At 37.3% G+C, this 15,032-nt stretch overlaps 6 non-coding genes across 6 annotated transcripts; all 6 read right to left on the reverse strand.

Annotated features, from left to right (window-relative positions):
• Positions 1 to 926: 926 nt before the first annotated feature.
• On the reverse strand, positions 927 to 1,008 carry TRNAN-GUU (transfer RNA asparagine (anticodon GUU)). The gene has a single exon. It is a non-coding gene; the product is annotated as a tRNA-Asn (tRNA).
• Positions 1,009 to 3,581: 2,573 nt separating this feature from the next.
• Positions 3,582 to 3,663, reverse strand: TRNAS-GCU (transfer RNA serine (anticodon GCU)). Its single transcript has one exon. It is a non-coding gene; the product is annotated as a tRNA-Ser (tRNA).
• A 1,958-nt stretch (positions 3,664 to 5,621) lies between these two features.
• Positions 5,622 to 5,703, reverse strand: TRNAN-GUU (transfer RNA asparagine (anticodon GUU)). The gene has a single exon. It is a non-coding gene; the product is annotated as a tRNA-Asn (tRNA).
• A 940-nt stretch (positions 5,704 to 6,643) lies between these two features.
• On the reverse strand, positions 6,644 to 6,725 carry TRNAS-GCU (transfer RNA serine (anticodon GCU)). The gene has a single exon. It is a non-coding gene; the product is annotated as a tRNA-Ser (tRNA).
• Positions 6,726 to 7,156: 431 nt separating this feature from the next.
• On the reverse strand, positions 7,157 to 7,238 carry TRNAS-GCU (transfer RNA serine (anticodon GCU)). Its single transcript has one exon. It is a non-coding gene; the product is annotated as a tRNA-Ser (tRNA).
• Positions 7,239 to 8,802: 1,564 nt separating this feature from the next.
• On the reverse strand, positions 8,803 to 8,884 carry TRNAN-GUU (transfer RNA asparagine (anticodon GUU)). Its single transcript has one exon. It is a non-coding gene; the product is annotated as a tRNA-Asn (tRNA).
• Between the last annotated feature and the right edge of the window lie 6,148 nt (positions 8,885 to 15,032).

Genomic DNA, 15,032 nt, shown 5'->3' on the forward strand with positions numbered 1-15,032 from the left:
AGAAGGGTGTTCTGACACCACTTGTCATATTTTAAATCAATTCTTTATACACTGTTGGTTGTGTTCTCAGCAATATCACAGGCTTGTTAGCAAGTCCACTTTCAAGTGAGCCTTTGCTTAAAGAACATTTATTTTACTTTAAACGTAACCTATATTTGTGAACTACTACACCATCATGTGGATCCATCACAAATGACAACAAAATCATGACATACACATCTGGCCAATGACATGACTTCTACTTAAACAGTAATGGTAGATTTTCAATAAAAAGTGTGCTATGTATGTCTTTAATGAAAAGCATTGTTCATTGAAGTAGATTTCTTAATTGAACTCGTTTATTTTTGTCAATGGCTTGTGCTCTGCACGCATGGGTTCAAATCCCATCCTCGTCGGTTTGGAATTGCTTGCTTGGATATGGAATTTTAGCAAATAATGCTTCAAATGTGAAGTGAAGTGAAGTCCATTGCTTTAACCACGCGGCCACCTCATCTTTCTGGCACAAATAAAGAAGGTTTTTCTGACACCACTTGTCTTGTTTTAAAACAATTCTTTATACATTGTTGGTTGTGTTCTCATCAATATCACAGGCTTGTTAGCAAGTCCACTTTCAAGTGAGCCTTTGCTTAAAGAACATTTATTTTACTTTAAACATAACCTATATTTGTGAACTACTACACCATCATGTTGATCCATCGCAAATGACAAAAAATCATAACATACACATCTGGCCAATGACATGACGTCTACTATAACAGTAATGGTAGATTTTCACTAAATGTGTGCTATGTATGTCTTTAATGAAAAGCATTGTTCATTGAAGTAGATTTCTTAATTTAATTAGTTTATTTTTGACATTTGAGTGTCAGCTTCACTTATGAAGCATTATTTGCAAAAATTCCATTTCCAAGCCTACAATTTCAAACCAACAAGGATGGGATTTGAACCCATGCGTGCAGAGCACAATGGATTAACAGTCCATCGCCTTAACCACTCGGCCACCTCGCCTTTCTTGCTCAAATAATGAAGGGTTTTCTGACACCACTTGTCATACTTTAAATCAATTCTTTACATATTGTTGGTTGTGTTCTCAGCAATATCACAGGCTTGTTAGCAAGTCCACTTTCAAGTGAGCCTTTGCTTAAAGAACATTTATTTTACTTTAAACGTAACCTATATTTGTGAACAACTACACCATCATGTTGATCCATCACAAATGACAAAAAATCATAACATACACTTCTGGCCAATGACATGACTTCTACTATAACAGTAATGGTAGATTTTCACTAAAAGTGTGCTATGTATGTCTTTAATGAAAAACATTGTTCATTGAAGTAGATTTCTTAATTGAATTAGTTTATTTATTGACAATGGATTGTGCTCTGCACGCATGGGTTCAAATCCCATCCTCGTCGGTTTGGAATTGCTTGCTTGGATATGGAATTTTTGCAAATAATGCTTCATAAGTGAAGTGAAGCCCATCGGCTTAACCACTCAGCCACCGCGTCTTTCTGGCACTAATAAAGAAGGGTTTTCTGACACCACTTGTCATATTTTAAATCAATTCTTTATACATTGTTGGTTGTGTTCTCAGCAATATCACAGGCTTGTTAGCAAGTCCACTTTCAAGTGAACCTTTGCTTAAAGAACATTTATTTTACTTTAAACGTAACCTATATTTGTGAACTACTACACCATCATGTTGATCCATCACAAATGACAAAAAATCATAACATACACATCTGGCCAATGACATGACCTACTATAACAGTAATGGTAGATTTTCACTAAATGTGTGCTATGTATGTGTTTAATGTAAAGCATTGTTCATTGAAGTAGAATACTTAATTGAACTAGTTTATTTTTGACATTTGAGTGTCAGCTTCACTTATGAAGCATTATTTGCAAAAATTCCATTTCCTTGCAAACATTTCCAAACCGACTAAGATGGGATTTGAACCATTGCGTGGAGAGCACAATGGATTAGCAGTCCATCACCTTAACCTCTAAGCCACCTTGTCTTTCTGGCACAAAAATAGAAGGGTTTTCTGACACCACTTGTCATATTTTAAATCAATTCTTTATACATTGTTGGTTGTGTTCTCATCAATATCACAGGCTTGTTAGCAAGTCCAATTTCAAGTGAGCCTTTGCTTAAAGAACATATATTTTACTTTAAATGTTACCTATATTTGTGAACTACTACACCATCATGTTGATCCATCACAAATGACAAAAAATCATTACATACACATCTGGCCAATGACATGACTTCTACTATAACAGTAATAGTAGATTTTCACTAAATGTGTGCTATGAATGTCTTTAATGAAAAGCATTGTTCATTGAAGTAGATATCTAAATTGAATTAGTTTATTTTTCACATTTGAGTCTCAGCTTCACATTTGAAGCATTATTTGCAAAAATTCCATTTCCGAGCAAACAATTCCAAACCGACGAAGATGGGATTATAACCCATGTGGGCAGCGCACAATGGATTGTGCTCTGCATGCAAGGGTTCAAATCCCATCCGCGTCGGTTTGGAATTGTTTGCTTAGAAATGGAATGTTTGCAAATAATGCTTCGTAAGTGAAGTGAAGTGAAGTCCATCGCCTTAACTACTCGGCCACCTCATCTTTCTGGCACAATTAAAGAAGGGTGTTCTGACACCACTTGTCATATTTTAAATCAATTCTTTATACACTGTTGGTTGTGTTCTCAGCAATATCACAGGCTTGTTAGCAAGTCCACTTTCAAGTGAGCCTTTGCTTAAAGAACATTTATTTTACTTTAAACGTAACCTATATTTGTGAACTACTACACCATCATGTGGATCCATCACAAATGACAACAAAATCATGACATACACATCTGGCCAATGACATGACTTCTACTTAAACAGTAATGGTAGATTTTCAATAAAAAGTGTGCTATGTATGTCTTTAATGAAAAGCATTGTTCATTGAAGTAGATTTCTTAATTGAACTCGTTTATTTTTGTCAATGGCTTGTGCTCTGCACGCATGGGTTCAAATCCCATCCTCGTCGGTTTGGAATTGCTTGCTTGGATATGGAATTTTAGCAAATAATGCTTCAAATGTGAAGTGAAGTGAAGTCCATTGCTTTAACCACGTGGCCACCTCATCTTTCTGGCACAAATAAAGAAGGTTTTTCTGACACCACTTGTCTTGTTTTAAAACAATTCTTTATACATTGTTGGTTGTGTTCTCATCAATATCACAGGCTTGTTAGCAAGTCGACTTTCAAGTGTGCCTTTGCTTAAAGAACATTTATTTTACTTTAAACGTAACCTATATTTGTGAGCTACTACACCATCATGTTGATCCATCACAAATGACAAATATTCATAAAATACCAATCTGGCCAATGACATGACGTCTACTATAACAGTAATGGTAGATTTTCACTAAATGTGTGCTATGTATGTCTTTAATGAAAAGCATTGTTCATTGAAGTAGATTTCTTAATATAATTAGTTTATTTTTGACATTTGAGTGTCAGCTTCACTTATGAAGCATTATTTGCAAAAATCACATTTCCAAGCAAATAACTACAAACCGACAAGGATGGGATTTGAACCCATGTGTGCAGAGCACAATGGATTAGCAGTCCATCGCCTTAACCACTCAGCCACCTCGTCTTTCTGGCACAAATGAAGCAGGGTTTTCTGACACCACTTGTCATATTTTAAATCAATTCTTTATACATTGTTGGCTGTGTTCTCAGCAATATCACAGGCTTGTTAGCAAGTCCACTTTCAAGTAAACCTTTGCTTAAAGAACATTTATTTTACTTTAAACGTAACCTATATTTGTGAACTACTACACCATCATGTTGATCCATCACAAATGACAAAAAATCATAACATACACTTCTGGCCAATGACATGACTTCTACTATAACAGTAATGGTAGATTTTCACTAAAAGTCTGCTATGTATGTCTTTAATGAAAAACATTGTTCATTGAAGTAGATTTCTTAATTGAATTAGTTTATTTATTGACAATGGATTGTGCTCTGCACGCATGGGTTCAAATCCCATCCTCGTCGGTTTGGAATTGCTTGCTTGGATATGGAATTTTTGCAAATAATGCTTCATAAGTGAAGTGAAGCCCATCGCCTTAACCACTTGGGCACCGCATCTTACTGGCACTAATAAAGAACGGTTTTCTGACACCACTTGTCATATTTTAAATCAATTCTTTATACATTGTTGGTTGTGTTCTCAGCAATATCACAGGCTTGTTAGCAAGTCAACTTTCAAGTGAACCTTTGCTTAAAGAACATTTATTTTACTTTAAACGTAACCTATATTTGTGAACTACTACACCATCATGTTGATCCATCACAAATGACAAAAAATCATAACATACACATCTGGCCAATGACATGACCTACTATAACAGTAATGGTAGATTTTCACTAAATGTGTGCTATGTATGTGTTTAATGTAAAGCATTGTTCATTGAAGTAGAATACTTAATTGAACTAGTTTATTTTTGACATTTGAGTGTCAGCTTCACTTATGAAGCATTATTTGCAAAAATTCCATTTCCTTGCAAACATTTCCAAACCGACTAAGATGGGATTTGAACCATTGCGTGGAGAGCACAATGGATTAGCAGTCCATCACCTTAACCTCTAAGCCACCTTGTCTTTCTGGCACAAAAATAGAAGGGTTTTCTGACACCACTTGTCATATTTTAAATCAATTCTTTATACATTGTTGGTTGTGTTCTCATCAATATCACAGGCTTGTTAGCAAGTCCACTTTCAAGTGAGCCTTTGCTTAAAGAACATTTATTTTACTTTAAACGTAACCTATATTTGTGAACTACTACACCATCATGTGGATCCATCACAAATGACAACAAAATCATGACATACACATCTGGCCAATGACATGACTTCTACTTAAACAGTAATGGTAGATTTTCAATAAAAAGTGTGCTATGTATGTCTTTAATGAAAAGCATTGTTCATTGAAGTAGATTTCTTAATTGAACTCGTTTATTTTTGTCAATGGCTTGTGCTCTGCACGCATGGGTTCAAATCCCATCCTCGTCGGTTTGGAATTGCTTGCTTGGATATGGAATTTTAGCAAATAATGCTTCAAATGTGAAGTGAAGTGAAGTCCATTGCTTTAACCACGCGGCCACCTCATCTTTCTGGCACAAATAAAGAAGGTTTTTCTGACACCACTTGTCTTGTTTTAAAACAATTCTTTATACATTGTTGGTTGTGTTCTCATCAATATCACAGGCTTGTTAGCAAGTCCACTTTCAAGTGAGCCTTTGCTTAAAGAACATTTATTTTACTTTAAACATAACCTATATTTGTGAACTACTACACCATCATGTTGATCCATCGCAAATGACAAAAAATCATAACATACACATCTGGCCAATGACATGACGTCTACTATAACAGTAATGGTAGATTTTCACTAAATGTGTGCTATGTATGTCTTTAATGAAAAGCATTGTTCATTGAAGTAGATTTCTTAATTTAATTAGTTTATTTTTGACATTTGAGTGTCAGCTTCACTTATGAAGCATTATTTGCAAAAATTCCATTTCCAAGCCTACAATTTCAAACCAACAAGGATGGGATTTGAACCCATGCGTGCAGAGCACAATGGATTAACAGTCCATCGCCTTAACCACTCGGCCACCTCGCCTTTCTTGCTCAAATAATGAAGGGTTTTCTGACACCACTTGTCATACTTTAAATCAATTCTTTACATATTGTTGGTTGTGTTCTCAGCAATATCACAGGCTTGTTAGCAAGTCCACTTTCAAGTGAGCCTTTGCTTAAAGAACATTTATTTTACTTTAAACGTAACCTATATTTGTGAACAACTACACCATCATGTTGATCCATCACAAATGACAAAAAATCATAACATACACTTCTGGCCAATGACATGACTTCTACTATAACAGTAATGGTAGATTTTCACTAAAAGTGTGCTATGTATGTCTTTAATGAAAAGCATTGTTCATTGAAGTAGATTTCTTAATTGAACTCGTTTATTTTTGTCAATGGCTTGTGCTCTGCACGCATGGGTTCAAATCCCATCCTCGTCGGTTTGGAATTGCTTGCTTGGATATGGAATTTTAGCAAATAATGCTTCAAATGTGAAGTGAAGTGAAGTCCATTGCTTTAACCACGCGGCCACCTCATCTTTCTGGCACAAATAAAGAAGGTTTTTCTGACACCACTTGTCTTGTTTTAAAACAATTCTTTATACATTGTTGGTTGTGTTCTCATCAATATCACAGGCTTGTTAGCAAGTCGACTTTCAAGTGTGCCTTTGCTTAAAGAACATTTATTTTACTTTAAACGTAACCTATATTTGTGAGCTACTACACCATCATGTTGATCCATCACAAATGACAAATATTCATAAAATACCAATCTGGCCAATGACATGACGTCTACTATAACAGTAATGGTAGATTTTCACTAAATGTGTGCTATGTATGTCTTTAATGAAAAGCATTGTTCATTGAAGTAGATTTCTTAATTTAATTAGTTTATTTTTGACATTTGAGTGTCAGCTTCACTTATGAAGCATTATTTGCAAAAATCACATTTCCAAGCAAATAACTACAAACCGACAAGGATGGGATTTGAACCCATGTGTGCAGAGCACAATGGATTAGCAGTCCATCGCCTTAACCACTCAGCCACCTCGTCTTTCTGGCACAAATGAAGCAGGGTTTTCTGACACCACTTGTCATATTTTAAATAAATTCTTTATACATTGTTGGCTGTGTTCTCAGCAATATCACAGGCTTGTTAGCAAGTCCACTTTCAAGTAAACCTTTGCTTAAAGAACATTTATTTTACTTTAAACGTAACCTATATTTGTGATCTACTACACCATCATGTTGATCCATCACAAATGACTAAAAATCATAACATACACATCTGGCCAATGACATGACCTACTATAACAGTAATGGTAGATTTTCACTAAATATGTGCTATGTATGTCTTTAATGAAAAGCATTGATCATTGAAGTAGATTTCTTAATTGAACGAGTTTATTTTTAACATTTGAGTATCATCTTCACTTATAAAGCATTATTTGCAAAAATTCCATTTCCAAGCAAACAATTTCAAACTGACGAGGATGGGAGTTGAACCCATGCGTGCAGAGCACAATGGATTAGCAGTCCATCGCCTTAACCACTCGGCCACTTCGCCTTTCTGGCACAAATAATGAAGGGTTTTCAGACACCACTTGTCATATTTTAAATCAATTCTTTACACATTGGTGGTTGTGTTCTCAGCAATATCACAGGCTTGTTAGCAAGACCACTTTCAAGTGAGTCTTTGCTTAAAGAACATTTATTTTACTTTAAACGTAACCTATATTTGTGAACTACTACACCATCATGTTGATCCATCACAAATGACAAAAAATCATAACATACACTTCTGGCCAATGACATGACTTCTACTATAACAGTAATGGTAGATTTTCACTAAAAGTCTGCTATGTATGTCTTTAATGAAAAACATTGTTCATTGAAGTAGATTTCTTAATTGAATTAGTTTATTTATTGACAATGGATTGTGCTCTGCACGCATGGGTTCAAATCCCATCCTCGTCGGTTTGGAATTGCTTGCTTGGATATGGAATTTTTGCAAATAATGCTTCATAAGTGAAGTGAAGCCCATCGCCTTAACCACTCGGGCACCGCATCTTACTGGCACTAATAAAGAAGGGTTTTCTGACACCACTTGTCATATTTTAAATCAATTCTTTATACATTGTTGGTTGTGTTCTCAGCAATATCACAGGCTTGTTAGCAAGTCCAATTTCAAGTGAGCCTTTGCTTAAAGAACATTTATTTTACTTTAAATGTTACCTATATTTGTGAACTACTACACCATCATGTTGATCCATCACAAATGACAAAAAATCATTACATACACATCTGGCCAATGACATGACTTCTACTCTAACAGTAATAGTAGATTTTCACTAAATGTGTGCTATGAATGTCTTTAATGAAAAGCATTGTTCATTGAAGTAGATTTCTTAATTGAACTAGTTTATTTTTGACATTTGAGTCTCAGCTTCACATATGAAGCATTATTTGCAAAAATTACATTTCCGAGCAAACAATTCCAAACCGACGAGGATGGGATTTGAACCCATGCGTGCAGCGCACAATGGATTGTGCTCTGCATGCATGGGTTCAAATCCCATCCTCGTCGGTTTGGAATTGTTTGCTTGGATATGGAATTTTTGCAAATAATGCTTCATAAGTGAAGTGAAGTGAAGTGAAGTGAAGTGAAGTCCAACACCTTAACCATTCGGCCACCTCGTCTTTCTGGCACAAATAAAGAAGGGTTTTCTGACACCTCTTGTCTTGTTTTAAATCAATTCTTTATACATTGTTGGTTGTGTTCTCATCAATATCACAGGCTTGTTAGCAAGTCCACTTTCAAGTGAGCCTTTGCTTAAAGAACATTTATTTTACTTTAAACATAACCTATATTTGTGAACTACTACACCATCATGTTGATCCATCGCAAATGACAAAAAATCATAACATACACATCTGGCCAATGACATGACCTACTGTAACAGTAATGGTAGATTTTCACTAAATGTGTGCTGTGTATGTCTTTATTGAAAAGCATTGTTCATTGAAGTAGATTTCTTAATTGAACGAGTTTATTTTTAACATTTGAGTATCATCTTCACTTATGAAGCATTATTTGCAAAAATTCCATTTCCAAGCCTACAATTTCAAACCAACAAGGATGGGATTTGAACCCATGCGTGCAGAGCACAATGGATTAACAGTCCATCGCCTTAACCACTCGGCCACCTCGCCTTTCTTGCTCAAATAATGAAGGGTTTTCTGACACCACTTGTCATACTTTAAATCAATTCTTTACATATTGTTGGTTGTGTTCTCAGCAATATCACAGGCTTGTTAGCAAGTCCACTTTCAAGTGAGCCTTTGCTTAAAGAACATTTATTTTACTTTAAATGTAACCTATATTTGTGAACTACTACAGCAGCATGTTGATCCATCACAAATGACAAAAAATCATAACATACACATCTGGCCAATGACATGACTTCTACTATAACAGTAATGGTAGATTTTCACTAAATGTGTGCTATGTATGTCTTTAATGAAAAGCATTGTTCATTGAAGTAGATTTCTTAATTGAACTAGTTTATTTTTGACATTTGAGTGTCAGCTTCACTTATGAAGCATTATTTGCAAATATTCCATTTCCAAGCAAACAATTCCAAACCGCCGAGGATGGGATTTGAACCCATGCGTGCAGAGCACAATGGATTGTGCTCTGCACGCATGGGTTCAAATCCCATCCTCATCGGTTTGGAATTGTTTGCTTGGATATGGAATTTTTGCAAATAATGCTTCATAAGTGAAGTGAAGTGAAGTCCATCATCTTAACCATTCGGCCACCTCGTCTTTCTGGCCCAAATTATTATTATTTATTATTATTATCCTTTATTTATACGGCGCCACAAGTGTTCCGCAGCGCCTTACATAGTACATAGAACTAATAGGTGAACAAGAAACAAGTAACTTACTGTACATTACAGTGCAGGACAAAGACACAACTTATATACATTGCTGAAATAGTGATTAAAGCTCTCACAATAAGCTGCCGGGAGTTGGCAGTCACGTGTTAGGTGCCCTATGGGGAGTAGAGAGTAGAAGAAAATGTAAAGAGAAGCACATGAGTGAAGAGGTCCCTGCTCATGAGAGCTTACATTCTAAGGGGAGGGGCAGACAGACAGGCATGACACAGAAGGGGAAGATAGGAAGGAAAGAGCATGAGGTGGGTTAGGATGAGTGCTGGAAGGCCTTGATGAAGTAGTGGGTCTTGAGAGCCCGTTTGAAGATTTGTAGAGAGGTGGAGAGTCTGATGGGGAGAGGGAGAGCATTCCAAAGGTAGGGAGCAGCATGGGCAAAATCTCGGATGCGGGAGTTGGAGGAAGTAATCAGTTGGCAAGAGAGGTGGCATGCATTAGTTGAGCGAAGTGGGCGGGCGGGAGTGTGAAGGGAGAGAAGGTCAGAAATGTATGCAGGAGAGGATTTGGTGAGGGCTTTGTAGGCGAATGTAAGAACCTTAAATTGGCATCTGAAAGGGAAGGGGAGCCAGTGTAGGGCTTGAAGGAGAGGGGAAGCAGATGTAGAACGTCTGGAGAGGAAGATGAGCCGAGCAGCAGCATTGAGAACAGATTGTAGTGGAGAGAGGTGAGAGACTGGGAGGCCAGCTAGGAGAAGGTTACAGTAGTCCAATCTGGATATGACCAGTGAGTGGATGAGGGTTTTAGTGGCATCCTGGGTGAGGAAGGGTCTAATCCTGGAGATATTTTTTAGGTGAAAACGGCAGGACTGCAAGAGGTGCTGAATGTGCAGTTTAAAGGAGAGGGAGGAGTCTAGGATAACTCCAAGACAGCGCACTTTGGGGCTAGAGGAAATAGTTGTGCCATCAATAGATAATGAAATTGTGGAAAGTGATGTAGTGGAAGAGGGTGGGAAAATGATCAGCTCAGTCTTAGACATGTTAAGTTTAAGAAAGCGCTGGGACATCCATGAAGAGACAGCAGAGAGACAGTTGGAGATACGGGTAAGGAGCTCAGGGGTGAGCTCAGGGGTGGAAAGGTAAATTTGAGTATCATCTGCATACAGATGATATTGGAGGTCAAAGGAGTTAATGAGTTCACCTAAAGAGGATGTATATAGGGAGAAAAGGAGAGGTCCAAGAACAGAACCTTGGGGAACTCCTACTGTTAGTAGAAGTGGAGGGGAAGAGGAGTCATGAGAGGACACAGCGAAGGAACGATCAGAGAGGTAGGAGGAGAGCCAGGAGAGGGCAGTATCACGTAGACCAAGAGAGTAAAGGATTTGCAGGAGGACAGGGTGGTCGACAGTGTCAAATGCAGCAGAGAGGTCAAGGAGAATGAGCAGAGAGTAGTGGCCCTTGGATTTGGCAGCAAGGAGGTCGTTGCTGACTTTCGTGAGGGCAGTTTCAGTAGAGTGGAGAGATCGGAAGCCAGATTGAAATGAGTCAAGGAGGGAGTGGGAGGAAAGAAAGGTGGTAAGGCGGTTGTAGACAATACGCTCAAGGAGTTTGGAAGCAAAAGGGAGAAGAGAGATGGGTCGATAGTTGGAAAGTATGTTAGGATCAAGGGTAGGTTTTTTAAGAATGGGGGAGACAAGAGCATGTTTGAATGCAGAAGGGACAGTGCCAGATGATAGGGAAAGATTAAGGAGGTGAGCCAGATGGAAACAGCCAGAAGGAGACAGGTGGGAGAGGAGACGGGAAGGGATAGGGTCAAGAGGGGAGGTGGAAGGAGGGGAGGACCGGATGAGGGCCATGACTTCCTCTCCAGAAGCAGGGGAGAAGGATGTCAGAGTTGGTGAGACAGAAGGGGAGGGGTAGTAAGGGCAAGGAGGGGGAGGAGTGCTGAGGGTCTGATGGGATATGATGTCCTCACGTATGGAGTCAATTTTAACTGTAAAATAGGTGGCAAAGTCGAGGGCAGAGAGCGAGGAGGGAAGGCAAGGAGGGGAAGGGCAGAGTAGGGAGTTGAAAGTGGCAAAGAGACGCCGGGGGTTTGAGGACTGGGAGGAGATGAGGTTCTTGAAATATGTTAGTTTGGAGAGAGACAGTGCAGCACTGTAGGAAGAGAGAATAAATTTGAAATGGAGGAAGTCAGCCTTAGAGCGTGACTTTCTCCACTGACGCTCTGCAATTCTTGAACACAAAGAAATAAAGAAGGGTTTTCTGACACCACTTGTCTTGATTTAAATCAAGTCTTTATACATTGTTGGTTGTGTTCTCATCAATATCACAGGCTTGTTAGCAAGTCCACTTTCAAGTGAGCCTTTGCTTAAAGAACATTTATTTTACTTTAAACGTAACCTATATTTTTGAGCTACTACACCATCATGTTGATCCTTCACAAACGACAAATGATCATAACATACAAATCTGGCCAATGACATGACGTCTACTATAACAGTAATGGTAGATTTTCACTAAATGTCTGCTATGTATGTCTTTAATGAAAAGCATTGTTCATTGAAGTAGATTTCTTCATTGAACTAGTTTATTTTTGACATTTGAGTGTCAGCTTCACTTATGAAGCATTATTTGCAAAAACACCTTTTCAAAGCATTCATTTCTTAACTGACGAAGACGGGATTTGAACCCATGCGTGCAGAGAACAATGGATCACCTTAACCACTTGACCACCTCGTCTTTCTGGCACAAACAAAGAAGATTTTTCTTACACCACTTGTCTTATTTTAAATCAAAACTTTATACATTGTTGGTTGTGTTCTCATCAATATCACAGGCTTGTTAGCAAGTCCACTTTCAAGTGAGCCTTGGCTTAAAGATGAGAACAAACAGAAATAGGAAAAACTCTGTTTTGTGAGCACTCTTGGGTATTATACAAAGATTAATACATAACTTTTATTAAATAACAAAGAAATAAAATAATTGCCCTACATAAACTCTTATGGAAAGTAATATAGATGAATACAATATAGTGAAATATATGTCTTATACCATTTACATTTGTATACATAAACATATATATGTGACCAGTATATACATATACTAATGAGGAGAGACAACTCCTTACAAATACAAAGACAGACAAAAAATTGAGAACATGAAGCTGCGTAAGCAGAACGGTATGTTCTGATATTCTAATAGTTCAAAATTACTATAAAATATGGACTTGTTAAGTCAATGCCTGGCGAAATATTTGCTGTAAAAATATTCATACCATCACCAAACCATTCATAGTATCATAATGGTGTGTACAGTCAGTATTCAGCAGAAGGAATGGAAAAATCACATGGTATTCCTAGATACCCTCAAAAGGAAATGACAGAATAGTTAGGAGACAAGAAATGTTCTGCCGGTAACTCAAAAAGCCCCCACTTTACCCAAGGTCATCTGTGAGGACGTTAAAGAGCCAATAGCAGACATTGTCCCCTAGAATATAAAGAGTGAATGATACAAATCTCAGAGTAGATCTCAAATTTCTGGACGTCTTACTTAAGCATAGAACGTGCAGTAAAAGGACCATATGTCCGAGCCAGTAATCAAGCATTCAGAATGATACAATAGTGAAAAGTTGTTTTTATACACCCATGAACTGCAGTGTTTTACATATCGTACAAAACTGCAATAACTGTAGCAGAGTGATGTCAGAAGACAAGGAGAAGAAATATCAGAACAGTGAGGGAACAGGACCGATATTCCCAGTTCTACCACAACTCATTTAGTCCAAAGGCCATTGATGAGAGGTGTGACATGGGAAGACAGTTATACCCTCTGAACGTCAAGAGTGAGTGATACGTTACTCAGATGTTCCTTTCTGCTTTCTGATGTCATACTCTGGGCATAGAACAACCGATGAGAGAAGTACTGATCTGAGATTGTACCTAATCAGTCAGAGTGATACACAGTAATAGACTAAGTCATTTGTAACTATTTAGAATCAATTAGAGGTTTAAGTAGGATATATACACAAGTGAAATTGTTATGAAAATCAGTGAATCAAACTGTGCCCATACATGATAAGCAGTGAATCCGAAGTATGTACACTGCAAATACCGATAGTATTGATATAGTCCTAATATATTTTTAGGACACCTTTATATAATCCAGTTACAATTTATGCCACCTCAAGGTCTAAATACAAATCAATCTTATGCTTTTACATATAAGCACCATATCAGACAGACCTTAAATGTCCGCTTGGTGATGTGATTATAATAATGAGACAAAATTCACAATCTTCAGTGTATGAACTATATCTCATATTCTCATGGGGAAATAAATGTCCCAATATCAATTCTCTGATATTATCTCTTGTGGATTCGTACATAGAAAAAGATGCTCAAACAAACAACCAATAGTGCCGATTTGAAAAGTTCAAAATCGCCACGGGCACTTTCCGTGAACAAGCCATTGGCGAAACGCTCGTCGGCAAACAACAAGGGTGCCCGTGGCTGTGCAGCACGGGACTCTGCATCTGTCAGTCGGTATTCAGTAAGGTGTTCCCTTTTTTTTCATGTTTCATCACATGTCCTATGTCCGGTAATCATTTGTTATTTCAGTTGTGTGCACCTGCATAGTCCTAACCTAGTTAGGGTACGTTTTTCAATGTCACTTTAAGGTATAATTTCTTCATTATTTGCTTTAGACTACTATATTTTGAGTGTACACCTCACCAAATCCAATATTTTGGTTTCTTTAGGGAAACCATATCGGTATTCAGTAAGGTCTCTTGTTTTCATGTTTTATCACATGTCCGATGTCCGGTAAACGTTTGTTACTTATGTTGTGTGCACTTGCATAGTCCTAACTATAGTCAGGGTACGTCTTTCAATGTCACCTTAGGTATAATTTCTTTATAATTTGCTCTATATTACTGTATATTGAGTGTACAACTCACCAAATTCATTATTTTCCTTAGGGAAACTATATCGGTTATCTGATATTTTGGGTACACCATTACACATAATCCCCACAGAGGATCACGATTTTGAACTTTTCAAATCGGCACTATTGGTTGTTTGTTTGAGCATCTTTTTCTATGTACGAATCCACAAGAGATAATATCAGAGAATTGATATTGGGACATTTATTTCCCCATGAGAATATGAGATATAGTTCATACACTGAAGATTGTGAATTTTGTCTCATTATTATAATTACATCACCAAGCGGACATTTAAGGTCTGTCTGATATGGTTTTTATATGTAAAAGCATAAGATTGATTTGTATTTAGACCTTGAGGTGGCATAAATTGTAACTGGATTATATAAAGGTGTCCTAAAAATATATTAGGACTATATCAATACTATCGGTATTTGCAGTGTACATACTTCAGATTCACTGCTTATCATGTATGGGCACAGTTTGATTCACTGATTTTCATAACAATTTCACTTGTGTATATATCC

This window comes from Taudactylus pleione, unplaced genomic scaffold, assembly GCF_031769625.1.
Source record: "Taudactylus pleione unplaced genomic scaffold, aTauple2 ptg000100l, whole genome shotgun sequence".
Lineage (NCBI taxonomy): Eukaryota > Metazoa > Chordata > Amphibia > Anura > Myobatrachidae > Taudactylus > Taudactylus pleione.